This window comes from Suricata suricatta, chromosome 4 (genome assembly GCF_006229205.1).
Source record: "Suricata suricatta isolate VVHF042 chromosome 4, meerkat_22Aug2017_6uvM2_HiC, whole genome shotgun sequence".
Lineage (NCBI taxonomy): Eukaryota > Metazoa > Chordata > Mammalia > Carnivora > Herpestidae > Suricata > Suricata suricatta.
The window spans coordinates 28,747,865-28,760,831 of record NC_043703.1 but is presented as its reverse complement, the minus strand read 5'-3'; the positions used below and the strand labels follow the sequence as shown (position 1 = coordinate 28,760,831).

The window sequence follows — 12,967 nt, the reverse complement described above, 5'->3', positions numbered from 1 at the left end:
ATAAAGACACTCCTTTAGGGTTGGGGAGAAGCAAATGGCCTACCTAATACATAGAAACAAAGAATTATGCAAAATGAGGAGACAAATTGTTTCAAACAAAAGAACAGGACAAAATCTCAGAAATAGAACTAAATGAAATGGAGATAAGCAATCTATTTGATAGAGTTGAAAGCAATAGTCATAATTATGCTCACCAAACTCAGGAGAAGAATGGATGAACACAGAAAGAACAGTAACAAACAGATAAAAAATATAAAAGAGAACCAATTGGAGCCAAAGAATACAATAACTGAAATGAAAAATACAGAAAAAGAGATCAATAGCAGATTAGATGATGCAGAATAATGAATCAGTGCTTAGGAAGACAGCATCGTGGAAATCACCCAATCAGGAAAGCAAACAAAACAAAACAAAACAAAACAAAAAAACCCCAACCCCCCATCCCCAACAACAACAACAACAAAAGAAAAAGTGACCTATACGGCAATATCAAGTGTTCCTATAATTCACATTATAGGTATCCCAGAAGGAGAAGAGGAGAGAAAAAAGACAGAAAAGTTAATATGAAGAAATAATGGCTGAAAATTTCCCTAACCTGGTGAAGAAAACAGATATCCAAGTCCAGGAAGCGCAGAAAATCCCAAAGAAGTGGAATGCAAAGAGATCAGGACACACTATAATCAGAGTGTTAACAGTTAAAGAGAGAATCCTAATAGCAAGAGAAAAATAAGACTATGAACAGAGGAACAACCGTAAAGCCACTAGCTGATTTTCAGCAGAAACTTTATAGGCCAGAAGGGAGTGCTGCACTATATTCACTGTGCTGAAAGAAAAAACTTCCAAACAAGAATATTCTATGAGCTGAAGTTATCACTCAGAATTGAAGGAGAGATAAAGAGCTCCCCAGACAAGCAAAAGCTAAAGCAGATCATCAAGACCAGCTTATGAGAAACATTAAAGGGACTTCTTTGTATGGAAAAAAAGGGCCATTTTAAGAAGTTAGAAAATTATGAAAAAAAAATCACAGTTGTAATGATAAGTGTGTGGTAAAGGCAGTGGACCAACAACTTATATAGCTTGTAAGAAAGTTTCTCAAATAAACAACCTAACTTTGCAACTCAAGAATTAGAGAATAAAAGACCAAATGAATCCCAAAGTTAGTAGAAGGAGGAAATAACAAAGATCAAAGCAGAAATAAATGAAATAGAGACTAAAAAGAAAATAAAGACAATCACTGCAACTAAGAGCTGGGTCACTGGAAAAAAAATATTAAGAAACTCTTAGCTACATTCACCAAGGAAAAAAAGGAGGATTTAAATAAAATAAGAAATAAAAGAGGGTACATTATAACTGATACCTCAAAAATACAAAGGATGATAAAGGACCATCATGAATAATTATCACCAACAAATTGGACAACTTATAAGAAATGGATAAATTCTTAGGTATATAAACCTACCAAGACTAAAATATAAAAGAAAATTTGAATAGATCAAATACTAGCAAAGGGATTGAATCAGCAAAAAGACCTCCCAAGAAAAAAAGGTCAAGACTGACTAGCTTCACTGGTGAATTCTACCAAAAATTTAAAGAATTAATATCAATCCTTCTGAAATTAAAAAAAAAATAGAGGAAAGACTCCTAAACTCATGTCTTGATATCAGCATTACACTGATACCCCAAACAGACAAAAGATGCCAGAAGAAAAGAATATTATAGATGAATATCCCTGATGAACATAGATGCAAAAATTCCCAATAAGATGTTGACAAACTGAATTCAACAATACTTTAAAAGGATCATGCAATATTGCCAAGTGGGATTTATTCTAGGGATGCAAAAAGGGTCAACTTTCACAAATCAATGTGATCCACCACATTCATAAATGATGGAATCATATGATTGTTTCAATATGTGCAGAAAAAGCAGGTGATAAAATTCAGCACCTGTTAATGATAAGAAGTCTTAACAAAGTAGGTATAGTGGAACATAACCTCAATGTAAGAAAGGGCGTCTATGATAAGCCCATAGCTAAGATCTTATTCACTGGTGAAAAGCTGAGAGCTTTTCCTCTAAGACTAGAAACCAGGAAGGATGTTCATTCTCACAACTTTTATTTCTACATAGTATTGCATATTCTAACCAGAAAAATTAGGCAAGAAAAAGAAATAGGGACAAATTGGAAGGGAAGAAATAAAACTATTTGTAAATGACATTATATATAGAAAACCCTAAAGACTCCACCAAAAAACTGTCAGAACAAATGAATTAAGTTGCAGAATACAAAATCAATACATAAAAATCTTGTTGCATTTCTATATACTAATAACAAACTACCAGAAAGAGAAATTAAGGAAACAATCTCCTTTACAATAGCATAAAAGAAAATGAAATGTCTAGGAAGAAGTTTAACCAAGGAAGTCAAAGAAGTAAATGTATGTTGGAAAAGTACAATACAGAAAGAAAATGAAAAAGACACAAATCAATGGAACATATTACATGCTCATGGATTAGAAGAATTAATATTGTTAAAATGTCCATATTACCCAAAGCTCTCCATGGATTCAATGCAATCCCTACCAAAATACCAATAATACTTTTCACAGGGCTAGAACAAAAATTCTAAAATTTGTATGGAACCACAAAACACCCCAAATGACCAATGCAATATTGAGAAAGAACAAAGCTGGAGGCATTGTGGTCCATGTTCTGCTGGTTCTTAACCTAATATTATGATAAATTTACTGTTATAATAATACTGAGATAAATTTATTCAGTATGAATAAGAAACCTAGTTATTCCGTGTAAATGAATAAATAAGCTACAATGGTTTATTATCTTCCTTGGGGAAATTAAGTTTAAGTCACTAACTGATTTTAGATTTTGAAAAGCACAATGGATTAGTATTATTTTAGATTTCTGTTCTGAAAAGAAAGGATTAAAGGTTTAAGAATGAGAAGTGAGGTAGGATGTGTTCTCAGTTTTTAAAACTTCTTTTCATTAATAATGTTCTCATGAATATGTGCAAATAATGTTGAGGAATTGAGTAACTAGGGAAATTACTTTTTAAGTCTTGGTTGACGTATCAATGATGTCTTTTGGAACCACTAACCGATTTAGATATTTTTCTCTTGTGATTTCAAATTTTATTCATTAAGAATGTTGAAAGTGTTAAATATGTCCATTTTGTTACCCAAATATTTTGTTTTTCAATAAAAATATGCATCACAAATGAAGTTCATATGCTCTACTGTTCCTTATGACAGCCCAAAACTGGTATGGTGCAGTATGTGGTTGTGGTCAGTTCCAATCTCCGAATAAAAGGGGAGGAGGGCTACTCAGTGCATCTCTTTAAATAAAATTAGTATATTTCGCTGGCCTTCCATATACTATGACAATCAGAATTTCTTTAGGTGCTGAAGGAATGCTAACCATGTTTAGGACAGTGATTCCCAAGGGCACTCTTCACTAATGGCTTAGAGCAACTTTTAATGAAATCAATCAGAAGTTAGTACAGAAGGATCTACTACTGTCAGTTGTAATTCCTTTAAAAATTCTGTTTAATTAAATTGGCCAACTATACTCTCTTCCAACTCTGTTAATATATTAAAATTCAGTGTATAATTTAAACAACACAAATTCTCATAAAATAATCCAGACACACTTATCTGACATAAAGTTTTGCCGAGTAGTAAAAGCATCAAGTTGGTCACAAAATTCTAGACCAGACTGTAACATTAATTAAAACATTAACATTTTAATGTTTATTATGCAATAGGACAAATCAATTGTATTTTGTTACTACTAAGAGAGATGGATTTTCACATAGTAGCTTATTTAGAATAAAAAGTCATGGAAAAAACACATCCATACATGTCAAATAATTTTATTTTGTACTGCTATTTCTTCCTTTGCTACACGGTAAATATGAGGCTTGCTAATAGTTGTAGATGGCTAGGAAATAGTTATCGGAGCTTTATTATTTTTCTTTTCTTAATATTCAAGAGACTTACTAAATTCAAATTTTGTGTTTCCAGGTATCTCATTAATTTTGAAGTGGGTAAGCTTTCAGTTTTAAGACTATTTTATTTTTTTAAGTTCATTTCTTTATTTTGAGAGAGAGTTTGAGTGCAGAAGGGGCAGAGAGACAGAGAAGGAGACAGAGAACCTCAAGCAGTCTTCATGCAGTCAGCACTCAGAACCCCACGTCTGAAGAGAGCCTGAACTGGGGCTCAAACCCACGAACTGCGAGATCATGACCTGAGCGGAAATCAAGAGCCAGGCGCTCAAGTGACTGAGCCATCCAGGCGTCCCTCAGACTATCTTAAAGATTGTACATCCTGATTTGTTATTTGCATGCACAATGAAACAATAGGAGATATGAACAAAGAAACAGACTCCTAAATACAAAGAACAAGTCGGCAATTGCCAGAGGGGAGGTGGGTAGGAGGCTGGGGAGTTTTAAGGGGATTAAGAGGTACAAACTTCCAGTTATAAATCACAGAGGTGAAAGACACAGGGTAAGAAATATAGCAATAATACTGTAACAACATTGAACCAACAGATGGTGACTGCACTTACAGAGCACAGAGTAATGTATAGAATTATCGAATTGCAATGCTGTACCCCTGAAGCCAATATTGTATGTTAATCCTATTTCAATAAAAAACCAAACATGAGATAGTTATTACAAAATATTCCACTTGTTTTCCTTTTTAGGAGACTCACATGAAATCAAATTTTACTGATCAGTATTTTCTCATAATACACTATATTTTCAGATCCACCATTTATGCTTGGACTTGGTAAGCCCTCTGTATTTTACATGCCATTATTCTTTTTACCTTCTAGTAACAAATTATTTATTTAAAGGGCAATTGGATTATTTAATGACAAAGTTACACCTGTCAGGAACTTAGACCGACCATCTGATAAGCACCCCATAGTAATATTGAAATAACTCAGTGAAAAGTCCACTGATAGGATAAAGTTATGTTATACTTTGTTTCAAAATTAATTATAAAATATTAATTAAGGCATGGAACATTAACTGCATTAGTTTTTGACTGCTGCATAAAAATTGCTATACACTTAGGGTCTTAGAACAACACAAGTTTATTACCTTACAGTTTGTGGGGGTCAGAAGTCCAGGCTGGGGGGGTGGGGAGTGGGTTTTCAGCTCAGAGTTTCTCAAGGCCGAAATCAAAGTGTTTTAATGGTTTGTTTTCATTTCTGAAGCTCAGGGTCTTCTTGTACCTTTATTCACGTGTTGGCTGAATTCACTCCCTTACACTGGCAGGACTTAGGCCCCCATTCTGCTGGCTGTCAGCCTAGGGTCAGCTTAAAGGTTCTCCCTGGTTGGGTGGCTCCCTCTTTATGCCTCAGATCTTTCTGGAGAGGCCCCGGATCTTTTAAGGGCTAACTTGATTAAATTTGGTCCACCTGGATAATCTACTGATTAGCTCAAAAATCCGCAGGTTGGTTACCTAACCATGGGAGTGGTACTCCGTGTTCATACAAAGTGTGTACGTTAGGGGGCAGTAGAGCTCTGGAGGGCCGCCTTCGAATTCTGCCTACCACCTTGGTTCCTTCTGTTCATGCTCAAATGAACTATTACCATTACAGGCCGGAAAATGCAGTAACTAGTGACGAAAAGATCAAATGACCTTCCCTAGTTAAGACATGGATTTATCACATTACTGTGTCAGTGGAACCTTACACCTCTTGCACTTCACAATAACCATTTCTTTTTTTTTAAATATTTTAATTTATTTTTGGTACAGAGAGAGACAGAGCATGAGAGGGGCAGGAAGAGAGAGAGAAGGAGACACAGAACTGGAAGCAAGCTCCAGGCTCTAAGCTAGCGGTCAGCACAGAGCCCGACGCGGGGCTTGAACACACGAAAATGAGATCTGACCTGAGCCGAAGTCGGAGGCTTAACCGACTGAGCCACCTAGGCACCCCCATAATAACCATTTCTTAGTGGGCATGGGTCTTGCTAAGGATCCGTGCAATCCTTTATAATATTTCTACTTACTTTTTTGTTTTATTTTATAACGCTTTTTAAAAAGCTGATTCTAATTAAAAAATGGATTTTACAAAATTTTTATGATTCATGATTTGAAAAACATGGTCTTAATAGACACATTTAATTAATTTTAATTTTAATCTTGAAAGTTTTACTTATGGAAGGAAACACTCAATTATATTTATGCAAACATAATTACTTCTGAATAAAATTATATGTACTAATTATAGATATGAATGGGTAAACAAATTTTATAATCAACAGTTTGCAGATTATGAGACAACTAGCAATACCACTGTAGTCCACAGGAGGGCAGCATGTGTTCTAGGTATAGTTTAGGCTTAACTTAAACGTGCTGTTTTCTAGTTGAGCAGGAATTCCAAGTGAATTATTTATAGTGTAGTGGTATAAGCACCAGAAGAGCAAAGAAGCCTCACGCTCTGCACCATGGGCTCTTGACCTGGACCCCGAGTAGAATTTGGAGAGGAGGAGCCTCATATTCTAAAAGAGATGTCTGGTGGAAAAAGCCCAGACTCCACAAGTTTACTACAGCTATGTATTCCTGGTGTCAACTGTACTCCAAAGCACATGCTCCTTTTCTCTTTCTCTTCTTTTTAAATTATCATTTTAAACCTCCAAATTCTTCAAAAAAGTTATTATAACTCTTCAGCATCACATCTGTCCCTTCATACACACTCTCCCAGGTCCCAGAACCCAAAAAAATGCAACCCCAAACTCTCATCCCACCCAGCCCCACAGGGGTTGGCTTCTAGACAAGAGTCTAGCCAGACTGAGCCCATCTTTCCTTCTTCCTCAAAAGTAACCTGACAAATAGTGTTCTTGAGCCCAAGCCTCTGAGCATCCCCGCATGGAGATTGTGCCATCAGTGCTTAACATGGAAATAGCCTACATCTGGAGGCGAGCCCTTTAGGACCTGCTAGTGGGGACCACAGAACGGCATGCATTTCCATAATTAGAATCATCCACTGCATTACAGAATCCCCAAATCAACCATTTTATTTAAAACATTTTTAATGTTTATTTAATTTTGAGAGAGACAGACAGAGCATGAACAGGGGCGGGTCAGAGAGAGAGGGAGACACAGAATCCAAAGCAGGCTCCAGGCTCTGAGCTGTCAGAGCCTGACACGGGCTTGAACTCACAGATTGCCAGATGGTGACCTGAGCTGAAGTTGGCCACTTAACCAACTGAACCAGCCAGGTACCCCAAGAATCAACCATTTTAAACCACAGTATAAGATGTCTTGGAACAAAGCTCTCTTATTACTAATAATATTCTGAAAATTGGATAGTTTCTCCTCTGTGAATACAGAGAGATATTCTCCCTTGGGTCAGGGGATAGCAGACCCTCAGAAAATAACAATCATCACAACGTTACTGAGTAAATGCTGAGCTGTTTTGCCACTGTCCCAGGTGATGAGTTGATGTAAACCAACTGGGTTTTTCTTAATTCAGAGTAAGTGGAAAGGTTCAGAGGATTGTTTGCTATGGATGCCTATGCATTAGGATGAAGATGAGTGGAACATTTCTCCTTTAGACTTCTTTTAAATTTTGTTTTCCATAACTGTATCTAAAAGGAGGAGAATGATAAAATAAATACCTAAAAAGCAAGGAATATGTATGATATTTCAAAAGATCCAAGAACACTCACTGAAGTATTTTTTATAATAGTAAGGAATAGGAAATAATCTAGAGGAGCTTCAGTAGGACTATGGGTAAAAACCCCATGGGACACAGTGGAAGCCTCTGTGGTGGCTAAACTGAATAAGCTAAATTATGTGAGATAACATGGAAAGGTCTTGAAAACATCATCTCTTTTCAGGTTTATTTAGAGATAACTGACATGCAAGGAAAACATGATTTTGAAAGAAGAAAGCAAGTGGCAAAGGGCATGTGCAAAATGAGAACATTTATGTAAATGGTAATATTAATAAATTATAAATTGTATATATTTATCCCATAACTTGAAAATACTTACAAGGAAGGATAAATGCCCAAGTCAGGATATTGATTTTCTGGGGGATTGTAGCCAAAACTATAATGTCAGATTGAAAAAAAAAATTGAAGCCAATATAGCAGAATGATGAAATTTATTAAAGATTTCTGATAGATACACAGGGTTGTTCTTTTGGGTGCTTTTGAAACATAAATAAAATGAAGAAGACATACGAAAGTAAGCATTTAAAAACAATCTCAGATAAATAATTGTTGTTAAGAGACTGACGTTATTCATTCTCAGCTGTTTCAGATAGAAATTGTGTTAAACTTCACCTAGCTGACCCCCTGCCTCTTCTTCTTGGGGAAGAATCATGGGGAGAAAGGAGAGGCTGCAAGGGGGAGCCGAAATGCAAACAAATACAAGTCTATGGCTACCAACAGGTTTTTTATTTCCTCCCAAATGGGCACTCTTTGAACGGAAGGCTAGCCTTTGATCTCCTGTACCAAGCTAGCATATCCAGCCAAGTGCTAGGAACACAAAGGCCGCTAAAAATATCAATAACAAAACTTTAGGTTGTTCTTCTGAGCCGCTCCAAGCAGGTTCACACGGATTCATTCCCTCCTGGTGCTTCACTGGGGTCCTGGGAATCTGATTCAGACCATATTACCAGCGCCACTCTGCCTAATCTCAACAGCCTTGTCCCGTTCAATATGGAGCCAGAAGGGCTTTGTTCTAAGAAAGACGACATGGGAAGCCCCGCCGAGATCGGTTAGTCCGCATTGCGTTTGGCTCATCTCGTTACGGGATTGATGAACGGCGAGAACAGTGACAGTGTGTTTCTCTGTTGGATTTTATTGAAAGAAACTTGCATTGGATATTTCTGACTGTGCCCGAGCCTTAGCATATTTGCTCTCAGTGCCTGCCCTACAATTTCCGAGGGTTCTCCTGGTTGCTGTCTGGAAGCCGGGTTTTGAGGGCTCTCTGTGTGAAAGATGTAGTAAGAGCTGCCGCCCGCTGATTTGGGAAAACTAGAAATTTGTGCTTATGTTAGTCATTCTTTCTGGACAAGAGAAGACAAGGATAGAGTTTAGCGCTGTCTCCTTAGAGTTAATTATTTATATCACAGATTAGCTATTAAATTAGAAAGCCAGAGAACACTAGCATGCGATGTTGGTTTGTTTAGTCTGCAGAGATATTCCTACTATTATCTTCTTAATTTCTTTTTTTTCCAATTTTTTTAACATTTACTCATTTTTGAGTGACAGAATGTGAGTGGGGGAAGGGCAGATAGAGAAGGAGACACAGAATCTGAAGCAGGCTCCAGGCTCTGAGCTGTCACCACAGAGCCCGATGCAGGGCTCCAACTCACAGGGAACTGGATCATGAACTGAACTGAGCTAACTGAATGAGCCACCCAGGCGCCCACCATCCTGATTTCTGATAACTCTATTTATTTATTTATTTAGTTAGTTAGTTAGTTACTTTAGAGAATGAGAGATCATGCACTGTGCATGTATGCACAGGTATGTGCAGGTGGGAGGGGGGCAAAGGGAGGGGACAGAAGATCCGAAGCAGGCTTTGCCCTGAAAACACAGAGCCTGATGTGGGCCTCAAACTCAGCAACCATGAGATCATGATCTGAGCCAAAGTCAGACTCTTAACCGACCGAGCCACTCAGGTGCCCCATTTTTTTCAAGTAAGCTCCACACCCAACATGGGACTTGAACTCAAAACCTGGATGGATGCTCTACCTACTGAGCGAGCCAGGTACCTTTCTGATAACTATATTTTGATTCCTAATGAATGGCATGATTTTTGCTAAAGGATAAAGAAAACTTCTTGGATATTATAGTGCAAATTTTAGAGCTTCTTTAGGCTGTTGATGGTGGTCAGGTGAATATGGCTTCCACTCTAGGCCCAGTTCCCTCACTGAGAAAAAAATGATTCTAAAGAATGCAGAGAAATTAAACACACCAATCTCTTTGATGGCAGGTAACGCATTTTGATGTAGAAAATTATCTCTCTGGGGACAGAGTGGTGGCCAAGGAGGAAGAAAAGAAGGGTGGGGCCCCGGAGCCCTTAAAGGGGAAGCACCACATGAGGTTTCTAAGCTAAGGGATGGGGCCAGGTGGCCGGGCGGGCAGTGATCAGGAAGAAGAAGGTGGAAATGCTCTACTGTTGCTGCTCAGGCCTACAGGTATGACATTTAGTCACTTGACTTTTGATAATCATCAAAAAGAAAGCGAAAGAGACAGGTTTTGAGCTCTCATTATTTGTAGGCACTTTACTGGCATTTAAAAATAAGTTTTAAACCTACTTGTCAAACACATGATTATATATTATTATGTTGATTTTTTAGAGGAGAAACCCAAGCTTGGTTTTGTAAGGTCACATGGCTGGTAAATGGAGGAGGTAGAATTTAAATCTAGTTTTGCAGGAGAAACCTAACAGAGGACCATAGGGAGAGGAAGGGGGAAAGAGAGCGGGGGAGAGTGAGGGACACAGATCAAGGGAGACTACTGAATATTGAAAATGAACCATGGACTGAAGGGGGAGGGGGAGGGAGGGAGGGGATGATGGTCATGGTGGTGGGCACTTGTGGGGAGAAGCACTGGGTGTATTATGGAAACCAATTTGACAATAAACTATTAAAAAAAAGTAAATCTAGTTTTGCACTTGACCTCAAAGCTATGTTTATTCTACTATTCAACATTTGGACCATAAAGTGGAATCTAATGCAAATGAGGGCATCCATGTGCACAAACAACGTACACATACACTTACATGCCTTCATTGTGTTTACACAGAGATTTCCAAAGTGGGGTGCATGTTCCCCAAGAGGTACACAGGCTTATCAATTGAGAGTATGGAAAGAAAATATTAGAACTTCCATTTGTATTTTTATCTCAGCTTTTAAAAATTGCTACTTTGTATCTAAATTGCAATGGATATACTATATTACATACATTATTTATATCATATCTAATGCATGTATAGGCATATAATGTGTGAGCTGCATATATGAGATGTGTGCTCAAAAAGTTTGAAGAGTGCTAAGACAGATCGGAGGGTGGGAATTATAGCCTGTGGATCAAATCTGGCTTATTATATGATTTTTTAAAATAAAGTTTTAATGAACAGAGCCATGCTCATTAATTATCATATTGTCTAGAGCTGAGCTGAGTTGTTGCATCCAGACCATTGGGCTTACAAAGCCTAAAATATTTCCCATGTGGCCTTTTTGGACATGTTTGCCAACCTCAGATTTAGACCATGAAGTAGAAGTAGATGATAGAAGTTTTGAAGCGAAGGCTTTGACCTTAAATATAAATTGGTATTTGATTACTGTCTTGCCTAGAAGTGGATAGAACCCAGTGTCCCATCTCACTGATCATGAATCAACCTTTTAGTGAGGGCTTGATATGTCATTTCCTAAAATCCTGCATCTCATCAACCTATTTTTGTAAAGCAGGTCATGATGAACAGGCTCAAGAACTGGCACAGAAAAATTAAGGGAAATGACCAATAATGAATAAAAAAGATACTTTCTATAAAAGCCAGTCTTAATGTACCTGCCTGAGGGTGGCTCTCTTGCATCCCCCCTCCAATCTACCAAGCCACAGGAAACTCAGAAATTCAGCTGTAAGCTTGGTCTTGCAAATTGCCCTCAGGCAGTCATGACCAACTTGGTCTCAACTCCACCAGCAGGTAATTTCTTTTTTCTTTTTTCTTTTTTGAATCAGACAAGATCTTTTATTTTTTTATTTTTTTCTTTTGATTATGAATTATCCCTTTATTTTTTTAAATAGTTTATTGTCAAATTGGTTTCCATATAACACCCAGTGCTTCTTCCCACAAGTGTCCCCCACCATGAGCAGCCGCTCTGGAAAACAGTGTGGAGGCTTCTCAAAAAACTATCCATAGAACTGCCCTATGACCCAGCAATAGCACTGCTAGGGATTTACCCAGGGGATACAGAAGTGCTGATGCATAGGAGCACATGTACCCCAATGTTCACAGCGGCACTTTCTACAATAGCCAAATCATGGGAAACAGCAGGTAGTTTCTGGAGTAATTCTAGGATTTTGTCTGCCTGGCATCCAGATTTGCTCTCTGTTGTTTCTTTGGGCTAAAGCTTCGGCCACAGTCCACTAAGCTAGGGTTGTGGCTACTTTTTAACTGGTACTGCCCTTATGTGTGCAAATATTCTGTTCCAATTATGTGGTGACCCCCTTCCTCTCTCCGAACCCAGCAGGACTCTGCCTCATAGCTAGGTTAGCCTCTAGCATATTATTTTCAGATTAATGTTCACTTCCCTTTCTCTGACAGCCCATTTTGAGTCCCTAGTTTGCCTGACAAATAAGAACATAAGGGTTTTGTCTGCTGTCTTCCTAAACAGTAACATAGGAGTTTTCAAATAGTTGAAATAAACAGGGTAACAGAACAAACCACTTATGAGATAAATCAGTCAGCTAAGATATTTCTCAAATAATTAAGCATCTTACTGTTAGCCTCGTTCCTCATGTGACTTCCTAACAGGACAGAGGAGCTGCCCTTATGCAGTGATCAGAGGTTAATCATTCTTCACAGCAGTGACTCCTGCCTGCACCGCAACTCCAGACCTCACAGGCTCGCGGAGATCCTCCATGGTGCAATGCCCACTTGCACCCAGTCAGCTTGGTGAGACACAGCACCATTATATGATGTCACACAGAGGTGGGGCTGACCCAGCGGCCACTACTAGGACGTTAAGGAAGCCCACAGATTATTATCTTACTTTTGGTTTGGACAACTTTGAGGGAAAACTAACTATTCTCTGGGATGTAGTTCTCCAGTAAGGATTCACCACATCATGAAGAATGCCTTCCAGAAGGTGCCCGGTTTTCCACTTGGTCTCACTTCTTCCACTCTTGTGTCTCTAGCCAGACAGATTCTTCAACACATAAATCAGATTGTATTTCTTCCTGGTTTAAAATCTCT

The 12,967-nt window shown here is 38.1% G+C and overlaps 1 long non-coding RNA gene across 2 annotated transcripts in view; it reads right to left on the bottom strand.

Moving 5' to 3' along the window:
* Positions 1-12,643, bottom strand: part of LOC115289405 — an 84,669-nt gene extending 72,026 nt beyond the window's left edge. Inside the window, exons 1-2 of one of the 2 annotated variants that reach the window (XR_003907609.1) lie at positions 12,493-12,643; positions 8,413-9,001 (exon numbers count right to left, since the gene is read on the bottom strand). This is a non-coding gene — a long non-coding RNA (uncharacterized LOC115289405). Of the gene's footprint in view, positions 1-8,412; positions 9,002-12,492 lie in introns of those variants that run through there. The other variant, XR_003907610.1, reaches the window with a different exon arrangement.
* Between the last annotated feature and the right edge of the window lie 324 nt (positions 12,644-12,967).